Source organism: Eptesicus fuscus, chromosome 1 (assembly GCF_027574615.1).
Source record: "Eptesicus fuscus isolate TK198812 chromosome 1, DD_ASM_mEF_20220401, whole genome shotgun sequence".
Taxonomy (NCBI): Eukaryota; Metazoa; Chordata; class Mammalia; order Chiroptera; family Vespertilionidae; genus Eptesicus; species Eptesicus fuscus.
The window spans coordinates 109100659-109112647 of NC_072473.1; the positions used below are offsets into that span (position 1 = coordinate 109100659).

Sequence of the window (11989 nt, forward strand, 5' to 3'; positions counted from 1 at the left end):
GGTTGTGGGCACATCCCCAGTAGGGGGTGGGCAGGAGGCAGCTGGTCAATGTTTCTCTCTCATTGATGTTTCTAGCTCTCTATCCCTCTCCCTTCCTCTCTGTAAGAAATCAATAAAATATATATTTTTAAAAAAGACTTCTGTTTAAAAAAAAGTTATCAAGACTGCATTATAAAATTTCCAAAAGCTTCCTAATATTTAAATAAAAAAGGGGGGGGATAGTGGAAAAATATCCAGTAAGAAAAAATATCCTGTAAGAAAATTACATCAAGCCTTAATTGCTTTAAAATTTACTTTGAAAATTAATTTTCTTTGTAATGCTGATAATAAGACACCCATGTAACCATGGTGTCAAAATAAGCCAAAGGAAAATCGTTTGGGCAAAAATGAAAAAGGATCCCAAATCTAATTTATAGAAAAGATTCCTTTATTAACCTTTGGTCGAGAATATGTTTGTATATTTCCAGAAAACTCCAAGCCTATGTGGATCCTGCAACAATGGATCCCAGAGAGGAATTGACAGGACTACTCCAGCCACAAAAATAGCAGTGGCCCCCAAGGACAGAGGAGAAACAGTCCAGAAATGAAGATGGTGAGGATGCCTTGCCATGCTAGCAGTCAGCAGCTGTGCATTGCTGCAGGTTGCCCAGGACCAAACCAGAGAAGGTCAGACCTGCATTGCCACCATTTGTCCACCATCCAGAACTAGCATGTCATTGCTGACATGTACACATAAAGAACTGTTGGCCCAAAAAGAAACTGACTGCAGGCTAATTCCTTTAATGCCTGACAGCAATTTAAAGGAACTTGATAGAACTCTATCCTTTCCATTGAATTTAAAAATCTTAAAACATACATTCTTGTTAAATTTAAAAAATAAAAAAGGGTGAGGTGCTGGAAGCCAATTCCAGCATGTCATAATTACAAGAGTTTCATCAAAAGGTTGATGAAACTTGGGGGCTCAACAAGGGCTGAGTCACATTAAGTAATCACCTGTTGGTGATGGCAACCATGGCACTCTTTTTTCAGCCTGATTTTAAAAAGTACCTTTTGATATTCCAATTTCTTTATAATTTTGCCTTCTAATCAAAATCTTCCCCATTATAATCTGACTTAAACACAAAGTATAACTCACACACTTGCATATCCACAGGTTTCCAAAGCTGACATGGACTCTACATACAGTTAATCTTACCACCATCGCTGATGTTGTTTCCGCTCAGGTGAATCCTTCTTTCTCCAGAAGTGCGCCATTAATGTTGGTGTTGCAAGGGTTTAGGAATCCCCAGTTCGGGTTGCCATTAATGCTGGGGTTCTTGTTGCAGCATTAAGAAGGGTTCAGCAATCTGGAGAAAAGCTGTGCATAAATTAAGTAAGAGTCCAAAGACGAAAGATAATTTTGAAAGGCATTGGGAATCAGAGGAGCTTCAGCTAAAGGAGCTGAAGTTTCAAGTTCTTAGTTCTTTGTAGTTCTTCATTTTTCTTGTTTCAGGACCTCTGCTTTTTATTAACACAATTTGTCCTAAAGCAAGGTGGAGATAATACACTTCAAAGGGTAGGGTTTACAGAATCATTGTCAGACTGGGGAATAGCCTACAGCTGTTCAGGTGTTTGGCCAACAGGAGACAATAACATGTAGATTAATATGCCCTGAACTGTCTGGCAGCAAACAGTCACCCTATTCAGGTTTGGGGGAAGTGCCTTTTCAGCTGTTCCAACAGATGATTATATATGTGACTCAGCCCTTGTTGAGCCCCCAGGTTTCATCAACCTTTTGATGAAATTCTTGTAATTATGACATGCTGGAATTGGCTTCCGGCAGACAGTCGAGTTTAAAGCAAAAATGATGAATATTTTGTGGGTTTCTAACACATGTAAATGTAAAACATATGCCCAAGATAGCATAAATGTTGGAAGGGAAGAAATGTAAGCATAATATTGCAAGGTTCTATATTATGTGTGTCATATATCTCTTGACCATAGAATCTAATAAGTAAAGCATGTATACAGATAGTTCTCACTTTGCTTGGTTGCAATATGCACAAACCTCAGTTACCACTGTTAGGTTAAATAACACCAATTATTGCATAAAGTACAAACTTAATGCTAGCTCATCAGTACACATATAAGTACTTAAATAACAGATGTGCATCATGATCAATTACCAATCACATCACTTCTTTAACAGTTTGTTGGCAATTGGTCACTTCACAGTTGTTATTCCGCTTATACACAGACAGCAAAGTGTGTACTTTTCTTGATTTCATGAAACCCAGTGTTAAATCCAAGAGACATCTTAAAAAATGAATAAGAAGCTAGGCCAGAGTGGCTTAGTTGGTTGGAGCACCATCCTATGCACTGAAAGGTCAAGAGTTTGATTCCAGTCATGGCACATGCCCAAGTTTTGTGTTCCATTCCCATTTGGAGCACATACCGAAAGCAACCCATCAATGTATCAATGTCTCTCTCTCTCTCTCTCTCTCTCTTTCTCTCTCTCTCTCTCTTCTTCCCTCTCTCCTGTTCATTCTCTCTGAAGATCAATGGGGAAAATATCATCCAGTGAGGATTAACAACAACAACAAAGAATAAAAAAAGAGAGAATTGGCCAACAATTCTTTTGCACGTGGACACCCAGCAGCCCCAGAACAATTTGTTAAAGAGATTATTCTTTCTTCATTGAATGTATTGGAACCCTTATAAAAAATCAATTTACTGTAAATTTTAGAGTATATTTTTGCACTTTCAATTCTATTTCATTGATCTATATGTCTAGCTTTGTATCAGGGCCACACTGTCTTGATTACTATAGCTCTATGGTAAGTTTTGAAGATGGGAAATGTGAGTACTTCAACTTTGTTCTTCTTTTTCAAGGTTGTTTTGGATATTTTGATCTCCTTGATTTTCCATATTAATTTTAGGGCCAACTTATCAATTTCTGCAAAGAAGCTAGCTAAGATTTTGTAGGAATTGTCTTGAATCTATAAATCAAGTTGGGTTGTATACTATTTTATGGTATATACTTTCTCCACTTTTTTCCTTTCAACATTTTTTGCTCCATTGTGTTTTTAATATTTCTCAGTAAATAACTTAACTGACAATCTTTGTTCATTTTAGCTACTTAATATTTGGGTTAAATCTACCACCTTATTTTTGTGTTATAAGTCCCTCTTTTCCATGTTCCTTTTCCTTCTTTCTCACCTTTTCTTATTCCACAGTTTCTTTCCGAATTTTAAGCCTATGCCCTCTAATTTTACTTTTAAATCGTCATCCCTCATACTGCAATATGAAAACTTATAAAAATTTGAAACTAACCAATACACTTTTCCCAGACAACATAAAAAACTTAAAATGTTAGATTAATTTACTGCTCCCTCTCAATGTGTGTTAATATTGTATTTCAATTCTATATATTCATATACTTCAACCCTCTAAGACTTATTTACATTTATACAGTTCATATTTATTTAGGTTTATCTACTTATTTTTCACATGCTTTGCTCTTCTCTCCTATCTGCATCTCTGATATCTGAGATAACTTTTATTCTACCTTTGGGATGTCCTTTATTGAAATTCTACTGGTGGCATGTTCTCTATATTTCACTCTCTTCCTTGAAATGTGCTTTTGCAAGCCATATACAATTATAAGTTGGTAGTTGTTTTCTGTTCGCACATTAAAGCTATCATTCAATTGTCTATTGGCTCCAATGTTGCTGTTGGGAATTAGCTGTCAGCAGTCTAGTGTTTTTCCTTTCTTTGAAAGTAATCTGTCTTTTCTCTTTGGCTGCTCTACTGTGGTGTCTCTTCTCAGTTCTGAAAGCTTTCAACTATTCCTTCTGTCTCCTTTACTTCTATAACTCTAATTTACACCTGAGTCGATAACTCTAAATTCCAAGTTTCTTTCTTGTTTTCTTTCTTTTATCTTTTTTAAATGTTTTTTATTGATTTCAGAGAAAGAGAAAGGGAAAGGGAGAAAGAGATAGAAACATCGATGTGAGAAAAATACCAACATCAAGTGGCTGCCTTCTGCATGCCTCCTGCTTTAGATCAAGCCTGAAACCTGGGCATCTGCCCTGACCCAGAGTGGATCCAGTGATCTCCTGGTACATGGGTCGATGCTCAACCACCAAGCCACACTGGCTGGGCTATTTTATCTTTCTTCAGAAAAAAAAACTTTATTATAACATGTACTAGATGTTATATTATACAACTTGATTTGAATCTCACCAAACAGTAGCAAAACCTGGCTAGAAAATCATTTTATACCCTCTTTCATATACAGTAATGCTCCCTTATCTACAGTTTCACTTTTGCAGTTTCAGCTACCCATGGTTAACTGTGTTCTGAAACTATTGAATGGGAAATTCCAGAAATAAATGATTCATAGATTTTAAATTGCCTGCCATTATGAATAGCAAAATGAAGTCCCTCACCATTCAGCCCCATCCTACCTGGGATATCAATCATCCCTTTGTCCAGCTTATCCATGGTGTATATGCTATCCACCCATTAGTCACTTAGTAGCTGTCTTGCTTATCAGATCGACTGTCATGGTATCACAGTGTTTGTGTTCAAGTAACACTTATTTTACTTAATAATGGCCTTAAAGTGCAAGAGTAATGATGCAGGCAATTCGAATATACCAAAGAGATGCCATAAATTGCTGTCTTTAAATGAAAAATTGAAAGTTCTCAACTTAATAAGAAAAAAATCATGTTGAGGTTGCTAAGATCTATAGTAAGAATGGAACTTTTATCTGTGAAATTGCATAATTTATGAATTAAACTTTATTATAGGTATGTTTGCATAGGAAAAAATAGTATAAATAAGATTCAGTACTATCTGTGTTGTCAGGCACTTACTGAGGGTCTTGGAACTTGTGCTCCAGGGATAAGGGAGACTACTATATTCTATCGCTTTGCCTCTCTGTGTTTATTTTTAAATAATTTATTTTTAAATTGAGATATTATTGACATATAACTTTATATTAATTTCAGGTGTACAACATAAGCCTATCTAATAATAGACAAATATGCAAATTGACCATACCTCCGACACACCCACAAGCCACGGCCACCATCCAATCAGAGCGAGTATGCAAATTAACCCAAACCAAGATGGCTACAGCCACAGAGAGCAAGGTTTCCTAGGTAACAGAGGAAGCCAAGCTTTCCGCCTGCTCTGGCCAGGCCTAAGCCTCCACTCAAGCTACAAAGTTTCAATTATAGAAGGTAAACAAATTCAAGCAGAATGGAGCTTGAGAGAGCAGGCCAGGGTTGCCGCCGGCAACAGGGGAAGCAAAGCTTTCCGCACACCCTGGCCGGGCCCACCCGCTTAAGGCAACAAAATTTCAATTATAACCCCAACACAAATGGCTACCAGCCTCAGAGGGAGCCCCAGGCTTGGCTCTGCTCCAGGCTACAAAGTTTCAATTGTAGAAGGAAAATAAATTCCAGATACCAGGGCCTCTGCTTGGGTTGCCAGGGGGTGTGGCTGGCCTGCAAACCACTACAGGCCCCTCGCTCAGATTGCCCCACACCCCAAGGGAACCCCCACCTGATCCGGGATGCCCTTCAGGGCAAACCAGCTGGACCCCACCCCTGTACCAGGCCTCTATCCTATCTAATAAAAGAGTAATCTGCAGATTGATCATCACTGCAACACACAATATCGCTGCCCCCATGTGGTCAAAGATCCTGCCCCCATGTGGACACAAGATGGCGACCACAAGATGGCCAGCAGGACAGGGCAGTTGGGAGGCACCCAGCCTGCAAGGGAGGGTAGTTGAGAGGGACCAAGCCTGCAAGGGAGGGCAGTTGGAGGTGATCAACCCTGCAGGAGAAGGCAGTTAGGGGTGACCAGGCCGGCAGAGGAGGGAAGTTGGGGGCAAACAGGCTGGCAGCAGAGTGGTTAGGGGGTGATCAGGCTGGCAGGCAGAAGTGGTTAGGGGCAATCAGGAAGGCAGGTAGGCAAGCAGTTGGGAGCCAGCAGTTCTGGATTGTGAGAGGGATGTCCGACTGCCCATTTAGGCCTGATCCCACCAGGGCAGTTGGACATCCCTCGAGGGGTCCCATATTGGCGAGGGTACAGGCTGGGCTGAGGGACAACCCCCCTCCATGCACGAATTTCGTGCACCGGGCCTCTAGTGATTTTATATTTGTATATAGTGCATATAGTGCAAAATGATCACCACCATAAGTTTAGTTACCATCCATCATTACCACAGTTATAGAATTTTTCTTGTAATAACTTTTAAGATCTATTCTCTTATGAATAACTTCTTCTGAAATGTTTTCCAATTCACGAATTCTCCAATTAATTGTGTTTAATTTGCTGTTAATCTCTTCAATTGATTGAGTTCTTAATTTCAATCATGATTTTTTTTTTACTTCTAGAAGATCATTGAATAAATTTTCAAGTATGGTAATTTTTAAGAATTTTTTATTCTCCACACACATATTTATTTCTTTAAACATAATAAGCATACTAGTAGTTCTACATATCCTGTGTTTAATGATCCCAGTATCTAAATTACTTCAGGATGTGGCTCTGTTGTCTCTTATTTTTGCCAGTTCTCACTTGTGGTGGTAATTCAATTGCTTGTTTGATTATTAACTCTTTTGTGTGAGCTGCTCACGTTCCTTATAAAATAATTTGAATAAATTATTTGAGATCTAGGACAAAGGTGAATTTCTTCAGAAAGGATATATGTTTGCATTGCTTTTGCTAAGTGTTTTGGAACATTCCCTTAACAGACCAGCACAGGATCACTTAAAATTTTTTTTATCCTCACCCAAGGATATGTTATTTTGTTGTTGTTAGTTTTTTTTAAAATATATTTTATTGATTTTTAACAGAGAGGAAGGGAGAGTATAATAGAGAGCCAGAAACATCGATAAGAGAGACTCATTGATCCACTGCCTTCTGCACAACCCCCACTGGGGATGTGCCCGCAACCAAGGTACATGCCCTTGACCGGAATCGAACCTGGGACCCTTGAGTCCGCAAGCCAACGCTCTATCCACTGAGCCAAACTGGTTCCGGCTGTTAGTTTGTTTTAAATTCTCACCTGAGGATTTGTATACAGAGAGGGAGAAGAAGAGGGAGAGGGAGAGAGGAGAGGGAGAAGGAGAGGGAGGGAGGGAGGAGAGGAGAGAGAGAGAGAGAGAGAGAGAGAGAGAGAGAGAGAGAGAGAGAGAGAGAGAGGTTGCTTCTCATACTCCCCTTGACCAGGGATAGAACACAAAACCTATGTGTGTGTCCTGACTGGGAATCAAACTTGCAACCTTCTGGTGTAATGGACAACACTCCAACCAACTGAGCCACCTGGCCAGGGCTCACTTTAAATTTATGACTAGAGATTTCTTAAATCACGCAGGCAGTGGGAATTGGGACTGCATGATGAGAAACTGTAGGCCAAATTTTTCCTCCCTGTCCTGCTTAGCACCACAAAGGAAATACTCCTTTGTAGTCCCTGGGAAAAACTGGTGCAAAATCAAGTTAATTTCTCCTTCACTGAGGGTTTATTCATTTGGGGTAACAATTAAATGGGGAAAAGACTTTTATTAGACTTTCCACTTTTAATTGGCTGCAGGACTTGTGACTTGTTTTGGGTGGCTTTTGCAAAGTTGAAATCCTCAAATTCCCCCAATTCTACAATGGTCTTCAGGACAAAGCTGATGTCATTACTTTGCTTCTTTTTGCTCTCACAGTCTCTTAGGAGTTATCTTGATAATTCCTTACCTTACAAATCTTCGAGGCTTTTCTCTTTTAAAATATTTTAATTGATTTTTAGAGGGAGAGGAAGGGAGTGGGAGAGAGAGATAAATATCAATGTGAGAGTGGAACGTCATTTGGCTGCCTGCTGCACGCCCCCCATTGGGGATTGAGCCCACAACTCAGACATGTGCCCTGACTGGGAATTGAATCAGCAACCTTTTGGTGCATGGGAGGATGCCCAACCAACAAAGCCACACTGGCCACAGCAAAAATATGGAATGCTTCACAAACTTGTGTTTCATCCTTGTGCAGAGATCATGCTAATCTTCTCTGTATTGTTCCAATTTTACTATATGTGTTGCCAAAGCGAGCACCCTTCGAGGCTTTTAAATATATGTTTTCTTATCTGTTAAGCATTACTTTTTGTGTTCAGCAGTAATGACATTCCAGAAACAGAAAGCCTATACTCCCTCTTTGGTCTACTTCAACATAGCTGCTGGATCCACTAAAACTCCTTTACAAAGGTCAGAAAAGATGGCTAAGTTGCCATATTGATTAGACATACTTTTCATTCCTATCTAATTCAACCTCTTGGCAGTTTCTGACACACCTGATTATTCCTTTTCTCCTGGAACCAGTTTCTGGCTTTTACAACACCTCGCTTTTCTATACAACTCTTCAATAACCATTCCTCAGGGCTCAGATCTGGGTCTTCTGTTTCTACATGTCTTCTGCCCCCATTCTGCCTTAAGCTTACTAACATCTCTTTCTTAACATTACTTTAATAGCCTCCTCATTGGATGTCTTCTGCCAACTCTTCTTTCCAACCAATTCATTCACCCCACAGCAACAAGAGTAATTTAAAAAAAATGAAAATTAGATCATGTCATTTTGCCTGGGTCAAACCCTTTAAAGTACTGCATTTGAACCTTAGATAAATTACAAACTATTTAACATTGTCCATAAAACAGTATGATCTAACTCCTGCTTATATAACCATAACTAGTGGCCCAGTGCACGAAAATCATGCATGGGGGGGTGTTCCTCAGCCCGGTCTGCACCCTCTCCAATCTGGGACCCCTCGAAGGATGTCCTACTGCCAGTTTACAGGGATCGGGCCTAAACCGGCAGTTGGACATCCCTCTCACAATCCGGGACTGCTGGATCCAGCCGCTCACCTGCCTGCCTGCCTGCCTGATTGCCCCTAACCACTCTGCCTGCTGGCCTGCTCACCCCCAACTGCCCCCTGCCACTGGCCTGCTCACCCCCAACTGCCCCCTGCCACTGGCCTGCTCACCCCCAACTGCCCCCTGCCACTGGTCTGCTCACCCCCAAATGCCCTCCACTAGCCTGATCACCCCCAACTGCCCCCTCGTGCCAGCCTGCTCATCCCCAACTGCCCCCTCGTGCCAGCCTGCTCACCCCCAACTGCCCCCCTTGCTGGCCTGCTTGCCCCCACCTTCCCTCCACACTGACCTGCTCACCCCCAACTGCCCCCCTGCTGGCCTGCTCACTCCAAACTGCCTCCCCCATTGTCCTACTCACCCCCAACTGGCCCCCCTGCTGGTCTGCTTACCCCTAACGGCCCCTGCTGTCCCATCCTGGCCTGATCACCCCCTGGCAACCCAAGGTCCCAGCCCCTCCTTTTTTTCTTTCTTTTTTTTTTTCAGTGTCTCCTTGAGCAGAGGCCAGGGCTGGCTGGAAGCAGGTATCTGGGATTTATTTATCTTCTATAATTGAAACTTTGTAGCCTTGAGCGGAGGCCAGGGCCGGCCAGGGTGGGCAGGAAGCTTGGCTTCCTCCATTGCTAGGGCAACTCAAGCCTCCTGCTTGCTCCAGCTCTGTGGCCAGCCGCCATCTTGTTTGGGTTAATTTGCATACTCACTCCTGATTGGTTGGTGGGCATGGCTTGTGGGCATAGCCGAGTGATGGTTAATTTGCATGTTTCTCTTTTATTAGTGTAGATTGTCCTCTTATATAATACTACAGACAAACTGACCTTTTTTCAGTTACTCAACATGTTATTCTTTCCCACCTTAGATCCTTGACATGCTGTTTCTTCTTCCTGGAATATTGTTTCTGTGCTTTTTGCATGGTTTACTCCTACTTATATTTCATATCTCACTTTAACTGTTACTTTCTCTGACCAACTAATCCAGTGGCATCCTGTACTTTTCCTTTAGAAAATGTGTCATAATTTGTGATTAAACATTTATTGCAAATTTATTTACTTAAGTTCTTTCTCCACAATTATCTTTAAATGCCAGGAACGTAGAATCCCTATTTGCTATTTTATCTCTTTAAGGAAACCTACTTGAAATTACAGTTATAATTAGAAATTACATGTTGATCACAGACTGAGAACCAAGGGGTATGAGTTATATGACAATAATACTCATAGAGATCAGGCTAAAAATAAGACATATCTGAGAATAGACCCATAATGCTTAAATCCTTATAGCCTAGAGTACTTTACCTTACCTTGATTAATATTTAATGAGTAAAACCAGCACTTTCTTCAATAACTTAATACATGGCTTATTATTATTATTACTAGAGGCCCAGTGCATGATTGAATTATGCACGTGTAGGGTCCCCTACACGCTTTCGCTTTTTGCGGTGGAGCTGGGTGCCTGTCCTCTGGTTCACCAGGCCTTTCAGAAGCCTCCGGCTTGGTGGAGGCTTCTGAAAGGCCTGGTGCTGGAGCAGACAGGCACCCAGCTCCCCCACTTTTGATGGTCCGTGGCCGCTGAGGGGGGCTGCCGCGGACACCTGGCTACCCTGCCATTGAGAGGCGCAGCTGGGTGTCCGTGGCAGGCCACCTGTGCCTCTCAACAGCAGGGTAGCCCCCCTCAGTGGCAGCGGATCCGTGCCTCTCAATGGCCGGATAGGCCACCCCAAGTCCCGCCCCCCAGCCTCCCGCTGCCCAATCGTGGGCATAGTGGAGTATGGTAATTTACATGTTACTCTATTATTAGATAGGATTTATACTTTATTTATTTGGCTCTATCCACCGAGCCAAACCAGTTAGGGCATTCAATCAATATTTTTAAATGGATGAATGTTCCCTAACCGGTTTGGCTCGGTGGATAGAGCATCGGCCTGCAGACTGAAGGGTCCCAGGTTCGATTCCGGTCAAGGGCATGTACCTTGGTTGCGGGCACATCCCCAGTAGGGCGTGTGCAGGAGGCAGCTGATCGATGTTTCTCTCTCATCGATGTTTTTAACTCTCTATCCCTCTCCCTTCCTCTCTGTAAAAATCAATAAAATATATTTTTTAAAAATATTAATTGAAAATAATTTTGTTCCAGGATCTGTTCTAGCACTGAGGATACAATAATAAAATAGAAAAAAATCTTTATTTTGGTGATAATTTCATGAGTTTATACATGTGGCAATAATTATCAGATAATACAGTTTTAATATGTACAGTTCACTTTATGTTACTTATGCCTCAATAAAGCTGTTTAAAAAGTGTTTTTAGAAACTTATATCTAGAATCTATTTTGTTTGTCAGTTTATTTTATTCATTAGATTCCACATATAAGTGAGACGTGGAAGCATGCAACAGACTGAGGATCCTCAGAGGGAAGAGATTAACCAAAGAACTTATATGCATAACCCATGGACACAGACAATAGTGGGGTGAAGGCCTGGGGAGGGGACAGGAGTGGGAAGGAGGAGGCCAATGCGGGGGACATCTGTAATACTTTTAACAATAAAGATAAATTTTTTAAAATGTTGTGAATTAATCAATAAAGACATTTAAAAAATGTTGTGACTAGTAGATGAATACGTTCTGGAGAGCTAATGTACAGAATAGTGATTATAGTCAACAATACTATATTATATACTTCAAAGTTGTTAAGAGACTATATCTTACATGTTAAAAACAACAAAAAGAAATGGTAATTATGTGACATGATGCGGGTGTTAGCTAACACTACAGTGGCAATCATTTTGAAATATATGAATGTATCAAATCAATACGTTGTATGCCTTAACTTACACAATGTTATATGCTTTATCTCTCAATAAAAAATAAAATAAAGCAAAGGGAAAAAAGCATTCTGGAGAGAATTAAGAGAGATGGTAGCTTAAGATAATATTAAAATTTCTAGGGAGGGGAGTATGTAAGTTTTGGAAATAAAACATTTGTTGCAGTGTTATAATTTATTTGCAGTTGTAAGAATTTATTTTATTTTTTTAAATATGTATTAATGATTTGAGAGGGAGGAAAGGAGAGGGAGAGATAGAAACATCAATGATTTGA

The 11989-nt window shown here is 40.6% G+C and overlaps 1 non-coding gene across 1 annotated transcript; it reads right to left on the minus strand.

Annotated features, from left to right (window-relative positions):
* Positions 1-7983: 7983 nt before the first annotated feature.
* On the minus strand, positions 7984-8090 carry LOC114228193 (U6 spliceosomal RNA). The gene has a single exon (XR_003614304.1). It is a non-coding gene; the product is annotated as a U6 spliceosomal RNA (small nuclear RNA).
* Positions 8091-11989: the final 3899 nt, after the last annotated feature.